Genomic DNA, 12152 nt, shown 5'->3' with positions numbered 1-12152 from the left:
AGAACCCACAAAGTTACACAGTATCTTTTTATCCGCCTCGGGCAAGATGACAATCGGAGGGAGAGGCGTGGTCGTCATATAATATTCATACCAGTTTATCGAAGAGGAACTCTGTCCGGAGCCTTTTGAATCATTTAATTTGCCATCGTCTGCCATTACTGATGTTGTACTGTCTACTTCATTTGACGGTGAAGTTTCCAAGTCCGTTGGAGCGCCGCATGTAGAGCTCTGAAATAAAATTAAAGTAAAGTTAAGTAAGTAATAACTATTAAAAATTTACCAACAAAGCTGCAGCTGTAATCAAAAAGAAACGCATTTTGCAAAAAACGATTTATAACTGTCAAGCTAGCATAAAGCATCACAGTATTTATAGGGAAATTTACATTGGAAAATATATGGACATCAGTCCTGTTTTGATAAAGCTAGTTTTATCAACTGCATTAGAAAAACATTAAAAAAGGAAAGTTCAACGGAAAGTTTAGATAATAAAAGGGAGTTGCAATCTTAATGCTCTGACGGTGGTCGTTGGGAATCTTTTGTGCTTTTCTTAAGTGACGAAAGAATGGAACCTCTCGTGCTCTGATCAGTATTCCTTAATAACGCCTAGAAGGAACAGCAAAAAGATGCTCAAATGAAAAGTTTTTGAAAAAAGAAACCGAAAGAAAAGAACTCAATATCATTGAAAAAAGAAGGAACAGTGGCTCAAAATTCGGAAGCAAGCCAGGAAAGAGAAGGGGTTTAAGCAAAAAGAATGTCAAAAAATATCGGAAGCTGATAAACCACCAACAGTTTGAAAAAAAAGTATTTTAAAATGTCTGATAGAAAGTGGCGGGAAAAGCGTGAACGGTAAGAAAAAAGAAGAATTGAAAATGGAACTTATCGATTACAAGACCTAAAAATTAAGCAAAATGAGGAACGAATGAAAGTGGGAGTTGATTGAATTAGAAAATTATCGATTAAAAATAGAAAAACTTTTAAAGGATCCTTAGATAGATAAAAGAGTATTTGGCAGGCAAGACAGATAAAGAAAAGAGAATACTAGGTGGAACACGAGACATGGAGTTCGCAAATAGAAATAAGGATAAAGGATATTATTATAATAATTGAGAAACAAACAATAATACTGCATGCTTAATCCCAAATTTCTATCACTTTTATTTACCAAGACATCATCCATTCATGATTATACATACTTAATCCCTTTATAGCTCTAATAGTTCCTAAGATTTCAGCCAATATAGGTTTTCATGATTTGCGTTCCTTGGGGACCTTAAGAATCTGCTTGCTTAATCTTAACTATGTTTTGATCGCTGTATTCCATTGCCGTATCCGGCTATGGTGGATAAACCCCCTTGATACACAAGGCTCCTCAATAATCTAAAAAATATCTAGTTATTACTTAAAAAAAATTCTTAAGAACTGGTGGCAATGACAGTAATGTGGGGCTTTATATAATATATTTAAGTTTATATAATATTTATTGATTAACTTATGTAAGTTTATGTTACACTATTTTAACTTAAACGTCGCCGTGTCGAATGTGTTTCTCATTGGCTCGTCTTATTGCTATAACTTCTTAAATCGAACTCCGCGTTTTATTAGCTCCTCACTGAGCACGTCTTACCGTCGTCGCATCTTCTTACCCACTCCGCGATCCTCATGACGCTTCTCTCGTCGTAAACATCGTTCATCTCGTCGTCGTCTTCTTTGTCTGCGTCTTGACTATCTATGACTATCATATAATGAGATTAGCCGAATATCATTATCTAGATTTAGGCTGGAGCTTTTCTTAACAATTGTTGATAATTTCTCAGTTCCTGCCCATTTTGTTTGGAAATTAATTATTATTTGTATTAAAATGCTTAAGTCTCAGCAACCGATCTTAATGTTTTTAAATAAAATATGTACCTCAAGTTGTTAGTTGTGAATCATTTCCAAAGCATTTAAGTACCGATATCGTGTTCGCTACTTAGATACAAACTGTGTTTGCAAAAATAGTTATATACTAACTGTAAAAAAAGAAAAAAAAAGTATCGCCTGCAACATCTGAACAAGTGAAGAATAAAGGACAAGCATCCCAACATAGTAGATCAACCATTTTCTAGTATCAGACCGTTAATCCCATATAGAAACAGAGCCTCGATGTCGTTAGGCTGTGACAGCTCAGAACCAATCACTATTAACGATAAGTTCAATCCAAATACTAAAATTTATTCATTATTATTATTTATTTATTTATTATTTATTACGGGGTTTAAGGACAACAACAATGGCATTATTACGTACGATCCGATGCGTAGCAGTTTTTTTAAAAGAGAATAAAATAACAGATTCGACCAGCTTACAGCCGACAGAAACTTCCGATTGGTCGTTAGTTTTTACTTAAGATTACTCATGAGATACTTGTTAAAAATGTATCCTTCAAAAAATGATTAAGACTGCGAAGGTGTTAATGTATTTCCAATCTGAAAGTATCAGTGAACTGTTTGTTATTGTCTTCAAATATTTTATTTATTGAGACACTGATATTTATGGTTGAGCCTTGGTTCAAGGTGATTCAAAAGATCGGGCAAGTCGTTGTCGTAGTTTGGGTTATCCTTGGGCGATTTTAGATTTTCAAAAGAAGCGAACAATTCTTGCTCAGATTCCACTGTTTCTTTGCTTAAACTGATGTTAACCTTTTTGGCATTAAGTAATAAATCGTCATAGATGATCGTCATTCCTTGAAAAATCGTACTGAGCATTTTAAGGTATTGAGCTTTAACAATGTTATCAACGGCCGCTAAAGCGGTCTTGTTCTGTATAATCTTGTGCGCCTCATAATCGTCGATTCCAAAAAGCTCTTGGCTGTTATTTGCATTGACTGTAATGTTTACCATTTCTCGAAACTCATCTGCGAAATATTTCTCTGCATTGGATAGAAATTCAAAATTAGCACCAGCAATGACTGCAAACATTTGCATTCCAATTCTTTGAAAAGAACCCACAAAGTTACACAGTATCTTTTTATCCGCTTCGGGCAAGATGACAATCGGAGGGAGAGGCGTGGTCGTCATATAATATTCATACCAGTTTATCGAAGAGGAACTCTGTCCGGAGCCTTTTGCAATTACTGATGTTGTACTGTCTACTTCATTCGACGATGAAGTTTCCAAGTCCGTTGGAGCGCCGCATGTAGAGCTCTGAAATAAAATTAAAGTAAAGTTAAGTAAATAATAACTATTAAAAATTTACCAACAAAGCTGCAGCTGTAATTAAAAAGAAACGCATTTTTTTTTTGCAAAAAAAACGATTTATAACTGTCAAGCTAGCATAAAGCATCACAGTATTTATAGGGAAATTTGCATTGGAAAATATATGCACATCAGTCCTGTTTTGATAAAGCTAGTTTTATCAACTGCATTAGAAAAACATTAAAAAAGGAAAGTTCATCGGAAAGTTTAGAAAATAAAAGGAAGTTGCAATCTTAATGCTCTGGCGTTGGTCGTTGGCAATCTTTTGTGCTTTTCTTAAGCGGCGAAAGAATGGAATCTTTCGTGCTCTGATCAGTATTCCTTAATAACGCCTAGAAGGAACGCCAGCAAAAAGATGTTCAAAGGAAAAGTTTTTGAAAAAAGAAACCGAAAGAAAAGAACTCAATATCATTGAAAAAAGAAGGAACAGTAGCTCAAAATTCTAAAGCAAGCCAGGAAAGAGAAAGGGTTTAAGCAAAAAGAATGTTAAAACCCTACATGCATAATGCGAACTTTCTATCACTTATAGTTATCAAGCTCTTGGGTGGATGTGGCCGGATAATAGTACCACCTTAAGATGCGCTGGCATCCCAAGACTATACATACTGAATTTCAACTTTCTAGCTCCTATAGCTACTGAGATTTAAGCGATTTTAGTTTTTCGCGATTTGTAGGCGTTAGAGTAGGCGTGGCAGGATGCTGTAATAAACTTGCCCTGTTCAGGGACCTCAAGAACGGGTATAAAAAGATGAATTGAAAATGAAACCTAACGAGTAAAAGACCAAAATATTTTGCAAAATGATGAACGAATAAAAATGGGAGTTAATATATGGGAAATTATCGATTGAAAATAGAAAAAGTGTTAAATGATCATTAGGAGGATGGAACGGTATTTGGCAGGCAAGACAGATAATGAAAAGAGAATACTAGAATACTAGAATACTAGAACACGAGACAAGACAGTTCGCGGTAGCATCGTAAAATTTCTATCACTTCTATATACCGAGATATCATCCATTCTACAAAAAGCGAAAACCGTCTTTCGAGTTTGGTGGGCGTAAGAGTGGGCGTGGCCAGATAATGGTAATTCTTTAAGATGCGTTGGCATCTCAAGATTATACATATTTATTGCTTTTTTAGCTCTAATAGTTCCTAAGCTTTAGCGATTTTAGCATCTCACTAACCTAAGAAACATTAAGTTAAGAATTAATAAAAAATACGTAAGAACTGGTAGCAACGAAAATAATGCGCATTATATGATGGCTCTATAAACCTAAACCTAAAAACCTTAAACTTTTCCGTCGTTGCTATCGTTTGGAGAATCTACTGAAAGTACGGATCAGTACATTGCCGATCTTTTTGCTCAGTTTTTTCAAACCACTCACTCACCTTTAATAGCAACCACACAATCTTACGCTTCTGATATCCCCCTGTCCAATCTCATCTCTCAAACTACTTTGTCGGTATGTGGAATCATAAAGGATCTTCAGAATGTGAAATCGGTATTTTCACCGAGTCCAGACGGGGTATCGGACTGCGTTCTTAGGTCCTGGCCAAACCTCTTCTAAAATTATTTAACCGTTCTTTGGAAATATCCACGAAATATCCTCGACGAAATCGGAAATTTAATTTTTGGACAAATATTAGCTTTTTTGGCAGGTCGGTCAAGAGCTAAGTCAAAGACTGTTTTGTGCAGCTTTCGACCGCATCTTTCACCCTATAAACTGTTGTGGCCGAATTCGAAAATTTAATTTTTGGACAAATCTCAGCTTTTTTGACAGGTCGATGGTCATCAATTTTTGCAAAAAACGCCAAACCACAAAATGCTAATTTTTCTTGGTTTTTATGCCATAATCCAGCCAAAACAAGTCATAGAGCTAAGTCAAAGACTGTTTTGTGCAGCTTTCGACCGCATCTTTCACCCTATAAACTGTTGTGGCGAATGCGGAAATTAAATTTTTGGACAAATTTGAGCTTTTTTGACAGGTCGGGGTCATCAATTTTTGCAAAAACGTCAAACCACAAAATGCTAATTTTTCTTGGTTTTTTTGCCATAATTCAGCCAAAACAAGTCCTAGAGCTAAGTCAAGGCTGTTTCGTGCAGCTTTCGACTGCATCTTTTACCCCATAAACTGCTGTGGCCGCATTCGGAAACTTAATTTTTTGCCAAATTTGAGCTTTTTTGATAGGTTGGCTCTTGGTTTTTATGCCATAATTCAGCCAAAACCAGTCCTAGAGCTAAATCAAAGACTGGACAAATTTAAGCTTTTTCACAGGTCGGTGGTCACCAATTTTTGCAAAGAACGCCAAACCACAAAATGCTAATTTTTCTTGGTTTTTATGCCATAATTCAGCCAAAACAAGTCCTAGAGCTAAATCAAAGACTGAACAAATTTAAGCTTTTTGACAGGTCGGTGGTCATCAATTTTTGCAAAGAACGCCAAACCACAAAATGCTAATTTTTCTTGGTTTTTATGCCATAATTCAGCCAAAACAAGTCCTAGAGCTAAGTCAAGGCTGTTTCGTGCAGCTTTCGACCGCATATTTTACCCCATAAACTGTTGTGGCCGATTTATTTAATTTTTGGACAAATTTTAACTTTTTTGACAGGTTGGGGGTCATAATTTCTTGCAAAAAACGCCAAACCACAAAATGCTAATTTTTCTTGGTTTTTATGCCATAATTCAGCCAAAACAAGTCCTAGAGCTAAGTCAAAGGCTGTTTCGTGCAGCTTTCGACCGCATATTTTACCCCATAAACTGTTGTGGCCGATTTCGAAATTTAATTTTTGGACAAATTTTAACTTTTTTGACAGGTCGGTCATAATTTTTTGCAAAAAACGCCAAACCACAAAATGCTAATTTTTCTTGGTTTTTATGCCATAATTCAGCCAAAACAAGTCCTAGAGCTAAGTCAAAGACTGTTTTGTGCAGCTTTCGACCGCATCTTTCACCCTATAAACTGTTGTGGCGAATGCGGAAATTAAATTTTTGGACAAATTTTAGCTTTTTTGACAGGTCGGGGTCATCAATTTTGCAAAAAACGCCAAAACCACAAAATGCTAATTTTTCTTGGTTTTTTATGCCATAATTCAGCCAAAACAAGTCCTAGAGCTAAGTCAAGGGTGTTTCGTGCAGCTTTCGACCGCATATTTTACCCCCATAAACTGTTGTGGCTGATTTCCGAAATTTAATTTTGGCCAAATTTTAGCTTTTTGATAGGTTGGGGGTCATAATTTTTTGCAAAAACGCCGCTAAACCACAAAATGATAATTTTTCTTGGTTTTTATGCCATAATTCAGCTAAAACAAGTCATAGAGCTAAGTCAAAGACTGTTTTGTGCAGCTTTCGACCGCATCTTTTGCCCCATAAACTGCTGTGGCCGCATCGGAAACTTATTTTTTGCCAAATTTTAGCTTTTTTGATAGGGTTGGGGGTCATAAATTTTTGCAAAAACGACAAACCATAAAATGCTAATTTTTCTTGATTTTTATGCCATAATTCAGCCAAAACAAGTCCTAGAGCTAAGTCAAAGAATGTTTTGTGCAGCTTTCGACCGCATCTTTTTACCCCATAAACTGTTGTAACGATTTCGGAAATTTAATTTTTTGCCAAATTTTAGCTTTTTTGATAGGTTGGGGGTCATAATTTTTTGCAAAAAACGCCAAGCCACAAAATGATAATTTTTCTTGGTTTTTATGCCATAATTCAGCCAAAACAAGTCATAGAGCTAAGTCAAAGACTGTTTTGTGCAGCTTTCGACCGCATCTTTTACCCCATAAACTGTTGTGGCCGATTTCGGAAATTTAATTTTTGGACAAATTTTAACTTTTTTGACAGGTCGGTCATAATTTTTTTGCAAAAAACGCCAAACCACAAAATGCTAATTTTTCTTGGTTTTTGTGCCATAATTCAGCCAAAACAAGTCCTAGAGCTAAGTCAAAGACTGTTTTGTGCAGCTTTCGACCGCATCTTTCACCCCTATAAACTGTTGTAGCGAATACGGAAATTAAATTTTTGGACAAATTTTAGCTTTTTGACAGGTCGGGGGTCATCAATTTTCGCAAAACGCTAAACCACAAAATGCTAATTTTTCTTGGTTTTATGCCATAATTCAGCAAAACAAGATTCATGGAGCTAAGTCAAGGCTGTTTCGTGCAGCTTTCGACCGCATATTTTACCCCATAAACTGTTGTGGCCGATTTCGAAAATTAAATTTTTGGACAAATTTTAACTTTTTTGACAGGTTGGGGGTCATAATTTTTTGCAAAAAACGCCAAACCACAAAATGCTAATTTTTCTTGGTTTTTATGCCATAATTCAGCCAAAACAAGTCCTAGAGCTAAGTCAAGGACTGTTATGTGCAGCTTTCGACTGCATCTTTTACCCCATAAACTGCTGGCCGCATTCGGAAACTTAATTTTTTGCCAAATTTGAGCTTTTTTGATAGGTTGGGGGTCATAATTTTTTGCAAAAAACGCCAAACCACAAAATGCTAATTTTTCTTGGTTTTTATGCCATAATTCAGCCAAAACAAGTCCTAGAGCTAAGTCAAGGCTGTTTCGTGCAGCTTTCGACCGCATATTTTACCCCATAAACTGTTGTGGCCGATTTCGAAAATTTAATTTTTGGACAAATTTTAACTTTTTTGACAGGTTGGGGGTCATAATTTTTTGCAAAAAACGCCAAACCACAAAATGCTAATTTTTCTTGGTTTTTATGCCATAATTCAGCCAAAACAAGTCCTAGAGCTAAGTCAAAGACTGTTTTGTGCAGCTTCGACCGCATCTTTCACCCTATAAACTGTTGTGGCGAATGCGGAAATTAAATTTTTGGACAAATTTTAGCTTTTTTGACAGGTCGGGGTCATCAATTTTCGCAAAAACGCCAAACCACAAAATGCTAATTTTTCTTGGTTTTTATGCCATAATTCAGCAAAAACAAGTCATGGAGCTAAGTCAAGGCTGTTTCGTGCAGCTTTCGACCGCATATTTTACCCCATAAACTGTTGTGGCCGATTTCGAAAATTTAATTTTTGGACAAATTTTAACTTTTTTGACAGGTTGGGGGTCATAATTTTTTGCAAAAAACGCCAAACCACAAAATGCTAATTTTTCTTGGTTTTTATGCCATAATTCAGCCAAAACAAGTCCTAGAGCTAAGTCAAAGTCTGTTTTGTGCAGCTTTCGACCGCATCTTTCACCCTATAAACTGTTGTGGCGAATGCGGAAATTAAATTTTTGGACAAATTTTAGCTTTTTTGACAGGTCGGGGTCATCAATTTTTGCAAAAACGCCAAACCACAAAATGCTAATTTTTCTTGGTTTTTATGCCATAATTCAGCAAAAACAAGTCATGGAGCTAAGTCAAGGCTGTTTTGTGCAGCTTTCGACCGCATCTTTTACCCCATAAACTGTTGTGGCCGATTTCGGAAATTTAATTTTTCGACAAATTTTAACTTTTTTGACAGGTCGGTCATAATTTTTTGCAAAAAACGCCAAACCACAAAATGCTAATTTTTCTTGGTTTTTATGCCATAATTCAGCCAAAACAAGTCCTAGAGCTAAGTCAAAGACTGTTTGGTGCAGCTTTCGACCGCATCTTTCACCCTATAAGCTGTTGTGGCGAATGCGGAAATTAAATTTTTGGACAAATTTTAGCTTTTTTGACAGGTCGGGGTCATCAATTTTTGCAAAAACGCCAAACCACAAAATGCTAATTTTTCTTGGTTTTTATGCCATAATTCAGCCAAAACAAGTCCTAGAGCTAAGTCAAAGACTGTTTTGTGCAGCTTTCGACCGCATCTTTCACCCTATAAACTGTTGTGGCGAATGCGGAAATTAAATTTTTGGACAAATTTTAGCTTTTTTGACAGGTCGGGGTCATCAATTTTCGCAAAAACGCCAAAAACCACAAAAATGCTAATTTTTCTTGGTTTTTTATGCCATAATTCAGCCAAAACAAGTCCTAGAGCTAAGTCAAAGACTGTTTTGTGCAGCTTTCGACCGCATATTTTACCCCATAAACTGTTGTGGCCGATTTCGGAAATTTAATTTTTGGACAAATTTTAATTTTTCTGACAGGAAAACGCCAAACCACGAAATGATAATTTTTCTTGGTTTTTATGCCATAATTCAGCAAAAACAAGTCATGGAGCTAAGTCAAGGCTGTTTCGTGCAGCTTTCGACCGCATATTTTACCCCATAAACTGTTGTGGCCGATTTCGAAAATTTAATTTTTGGACAAATTTTAACTTTTTTGACAGGTTGGGGGTCATAATTTTTTTGCAAAAAAACGCCAAACCACAAATGCTAATTTTTCTTGGTTTTTATGCCATAATTCAGCCAAACAAGTCCTAGAGCTAAGTCAAGGCTGTTTCGTGCAGCTTTCGACCGCATATTTTACCCCATAAACTGTTGTGGCCGATTTCGAAAATTTAATTTTTGGACAAATTTTAACTTTTTTGACAGGTTGGGGGTCATAATTTTTTGCAAAAAACGCCAAACCACAAAATGCTAATTTTTCTTGGTTTTTATGCCATAATTCAGCCAAAACAAGTCCTAGAGCTAAGTCAAGGACTGTTATGTGCAGCTTTCGACTGCATCTTTTACCCCATAAACTGCTGGCCGCATTCGGAAACTTAATTTTTTGCCAAATTTGAGCTTTTTTGATAGGTTGGGGGTCATAATTTTTTGCAAAAAACGACAAACCATAAAATGCTAATTTTTCTTGATTTTTATGCCATAATTCAGCCAAAACAAGTCCTAGAGCTAAGTCAAAGACTGTTTTGTGCAGCTTTCGACCGCATCTTTTACCCCATAAACTGTTGTGGCCGATTTCGGAAATTTAATTTTGGACAAATTTTAACTTTTTTTGACAGGTTGGGGGTCATAATTTCTTGCAAAAAACGCCAAACCACAAAGTGCTAATTTTTCTTGGTTTTTATGCCATAATTCAGCGAAAAACAAGTCCTAGAGCTAAGTCAAGGCTGTTTCGTGCAGCTTTCGACCGCTTATTTTACCCCATAAACTGTTGTGGCCGATTTCGGAAATTTAATTTTTGGACAAATTTTAACTTTTTTGACAGGTCGGTCATAATTTTTTGCAAAAAACGCCAAACCACAAAATGCTAATTTTTCTTGGTTTTTATGCCATAATTCAGCCAAAACCACTCCTAGAGCTAAATCAAGGACTGGACAAATTTAAGCTTTTTGACAGGTCGGTGGTCACCAATTTTTGCAAAGAACGCCAAACCACAAAATGCTAATTTTTCTTGGTTTTTATGCCATAATTCAGCCAAAACAAGTCCTAGAGCTAAGTCAAAGACTGTTTTGTGCAGCTTTCGACCGCATCTTTCATCCTATAAACTGTTGTGACGAATGCGGAAATTAAATTTTTGGACAAATTTTAGATTTTTTGACAGGTCGGGGTCATCAATTTTTGCAAAAACGCCAAACCACAAAATGCTAATTTTTCTTGGTTTTTATGCCATAATTCAGCGAAAACAAGTCCTAGAGCTAAGTCAAGGCTGTTTCGTGCAGCTTTCGACCGCATATTTTACCCCATAAACTGTTGTGGCCGATTTCCGAAATTTAATTTTTGGACAAATTTTAACTTTTTTGACAGGTTGGGGGTCATAATTTTTTGCAAAAACGCCAAACCACAAAATGCTAATTTTTCTTGGTTTTTATGCCATAATTCAGCCAAAACAAGTCCTAGAGCTAAGTCAAGGCTGTTTCGTGCAGCTTTCGACCGCATATTTTACCCCATAAACTGTTGTGGCCGATTTCGAAAATTTAATTTTTGGACAAATTTTAACTTTTTTGATAGGTTGGGGGTCATAATTTTTTGCAATATACGCCAAACCACAAAATGCTAATTTTTCTTGGTTTTTATGCCATAATTCAGCCAAAACAAGTCCTAGAGCTAAGTCAAGGCTGTTTCGTGCAGCTTTCGACCGCATATTTTACCCCATAAACTGTTGTGGCCGATTTCCGAAATTTAATTTTTGGACAAATTTTAACTTTTTTGACAGGTTGGGGGTCATAATTTTTTGCAAAAACGCCAAACCACAAAATGCTAATTTTTCTTGGTTTTTATGCCATAATTCAGCCAAAACAAGTCCTAGAGCTAAGTCAAGGCTGTTTCGTGCAGCTTTCGACCGCATATTTTACCCCATAAACTGTTGTGGCCGATTTCGAAAATTTAATTTTTGGACAAATTTTAACTTTTTTGATAGGTTGGGGGTCATAATTTTTTGCAATATACGCCAAACCACAAAATGCTAATTTTTCTTGGTTTTTATGCCATAATTCAGCCAAAACAAGTCCTAGAGTCCAAACCACAAAATGCTAATTTTTCTTGGTTTTTATGCCATAATTCAGCCAAAACAAGTCCTAGAGCTAAGTCAAAGACTGTTTTGTGCAGCTTTCGACTGCATCTTTTACCCCATAAACTGCTGTGGCCGCAATCGGAAACTTAATTTTTTGCCAAATTTGAGCTTTTTTGATAGGTTGGGGGTCATAATTTATTGCAAAAAACGACAAACCATAAAATGCTAATTTTTCTTGATTTTTATGCCATAATTCAGCCAAAACAAGTCCTAGAGCTAAGTCAAAGACTGTTTTGTGCAGCTTTCGACCGCATCTTTTACCCCATAAACTGTTGTGGCCGATTTCGGAAATTTAATTTTTGGACAAATTTTAACTTTTTTGACAGGTTGGGGGTCATAATTTCTTGCAAAAAACGCCAAACCACAAAGTGCTAATTTTTCTTGGTTTTTATGCCATAATTCAGCCAAAACAAGTCCTAGAGCTAAGTCAAGACTGTTTCGTGCAGCTTTCGACCGCATATTTTACCCCATTAACTGTTGTGGCCGATTTCGGAAATTTAATTTTTGGACAAATTTTAACTTTTTTGAC

This window comes from Drosophila eugracilis, unplaced genomic scaffold (assembly GCF_018153835.1).
Source record: "Drosophila eugracilis isolate 14026-0451.02 unplaced genomic scaffold, ASM1815383v1 contig_656, whole genome shotgun sequence".
NCBI lineage: Eukaryota > Metazoa > Arthropoda > Insecta > Diptera > Drosophilidae > Drosophila > Drosophila eugracilis.
This window is presented reverse-complemented; position numbering follows the sequence as displayed.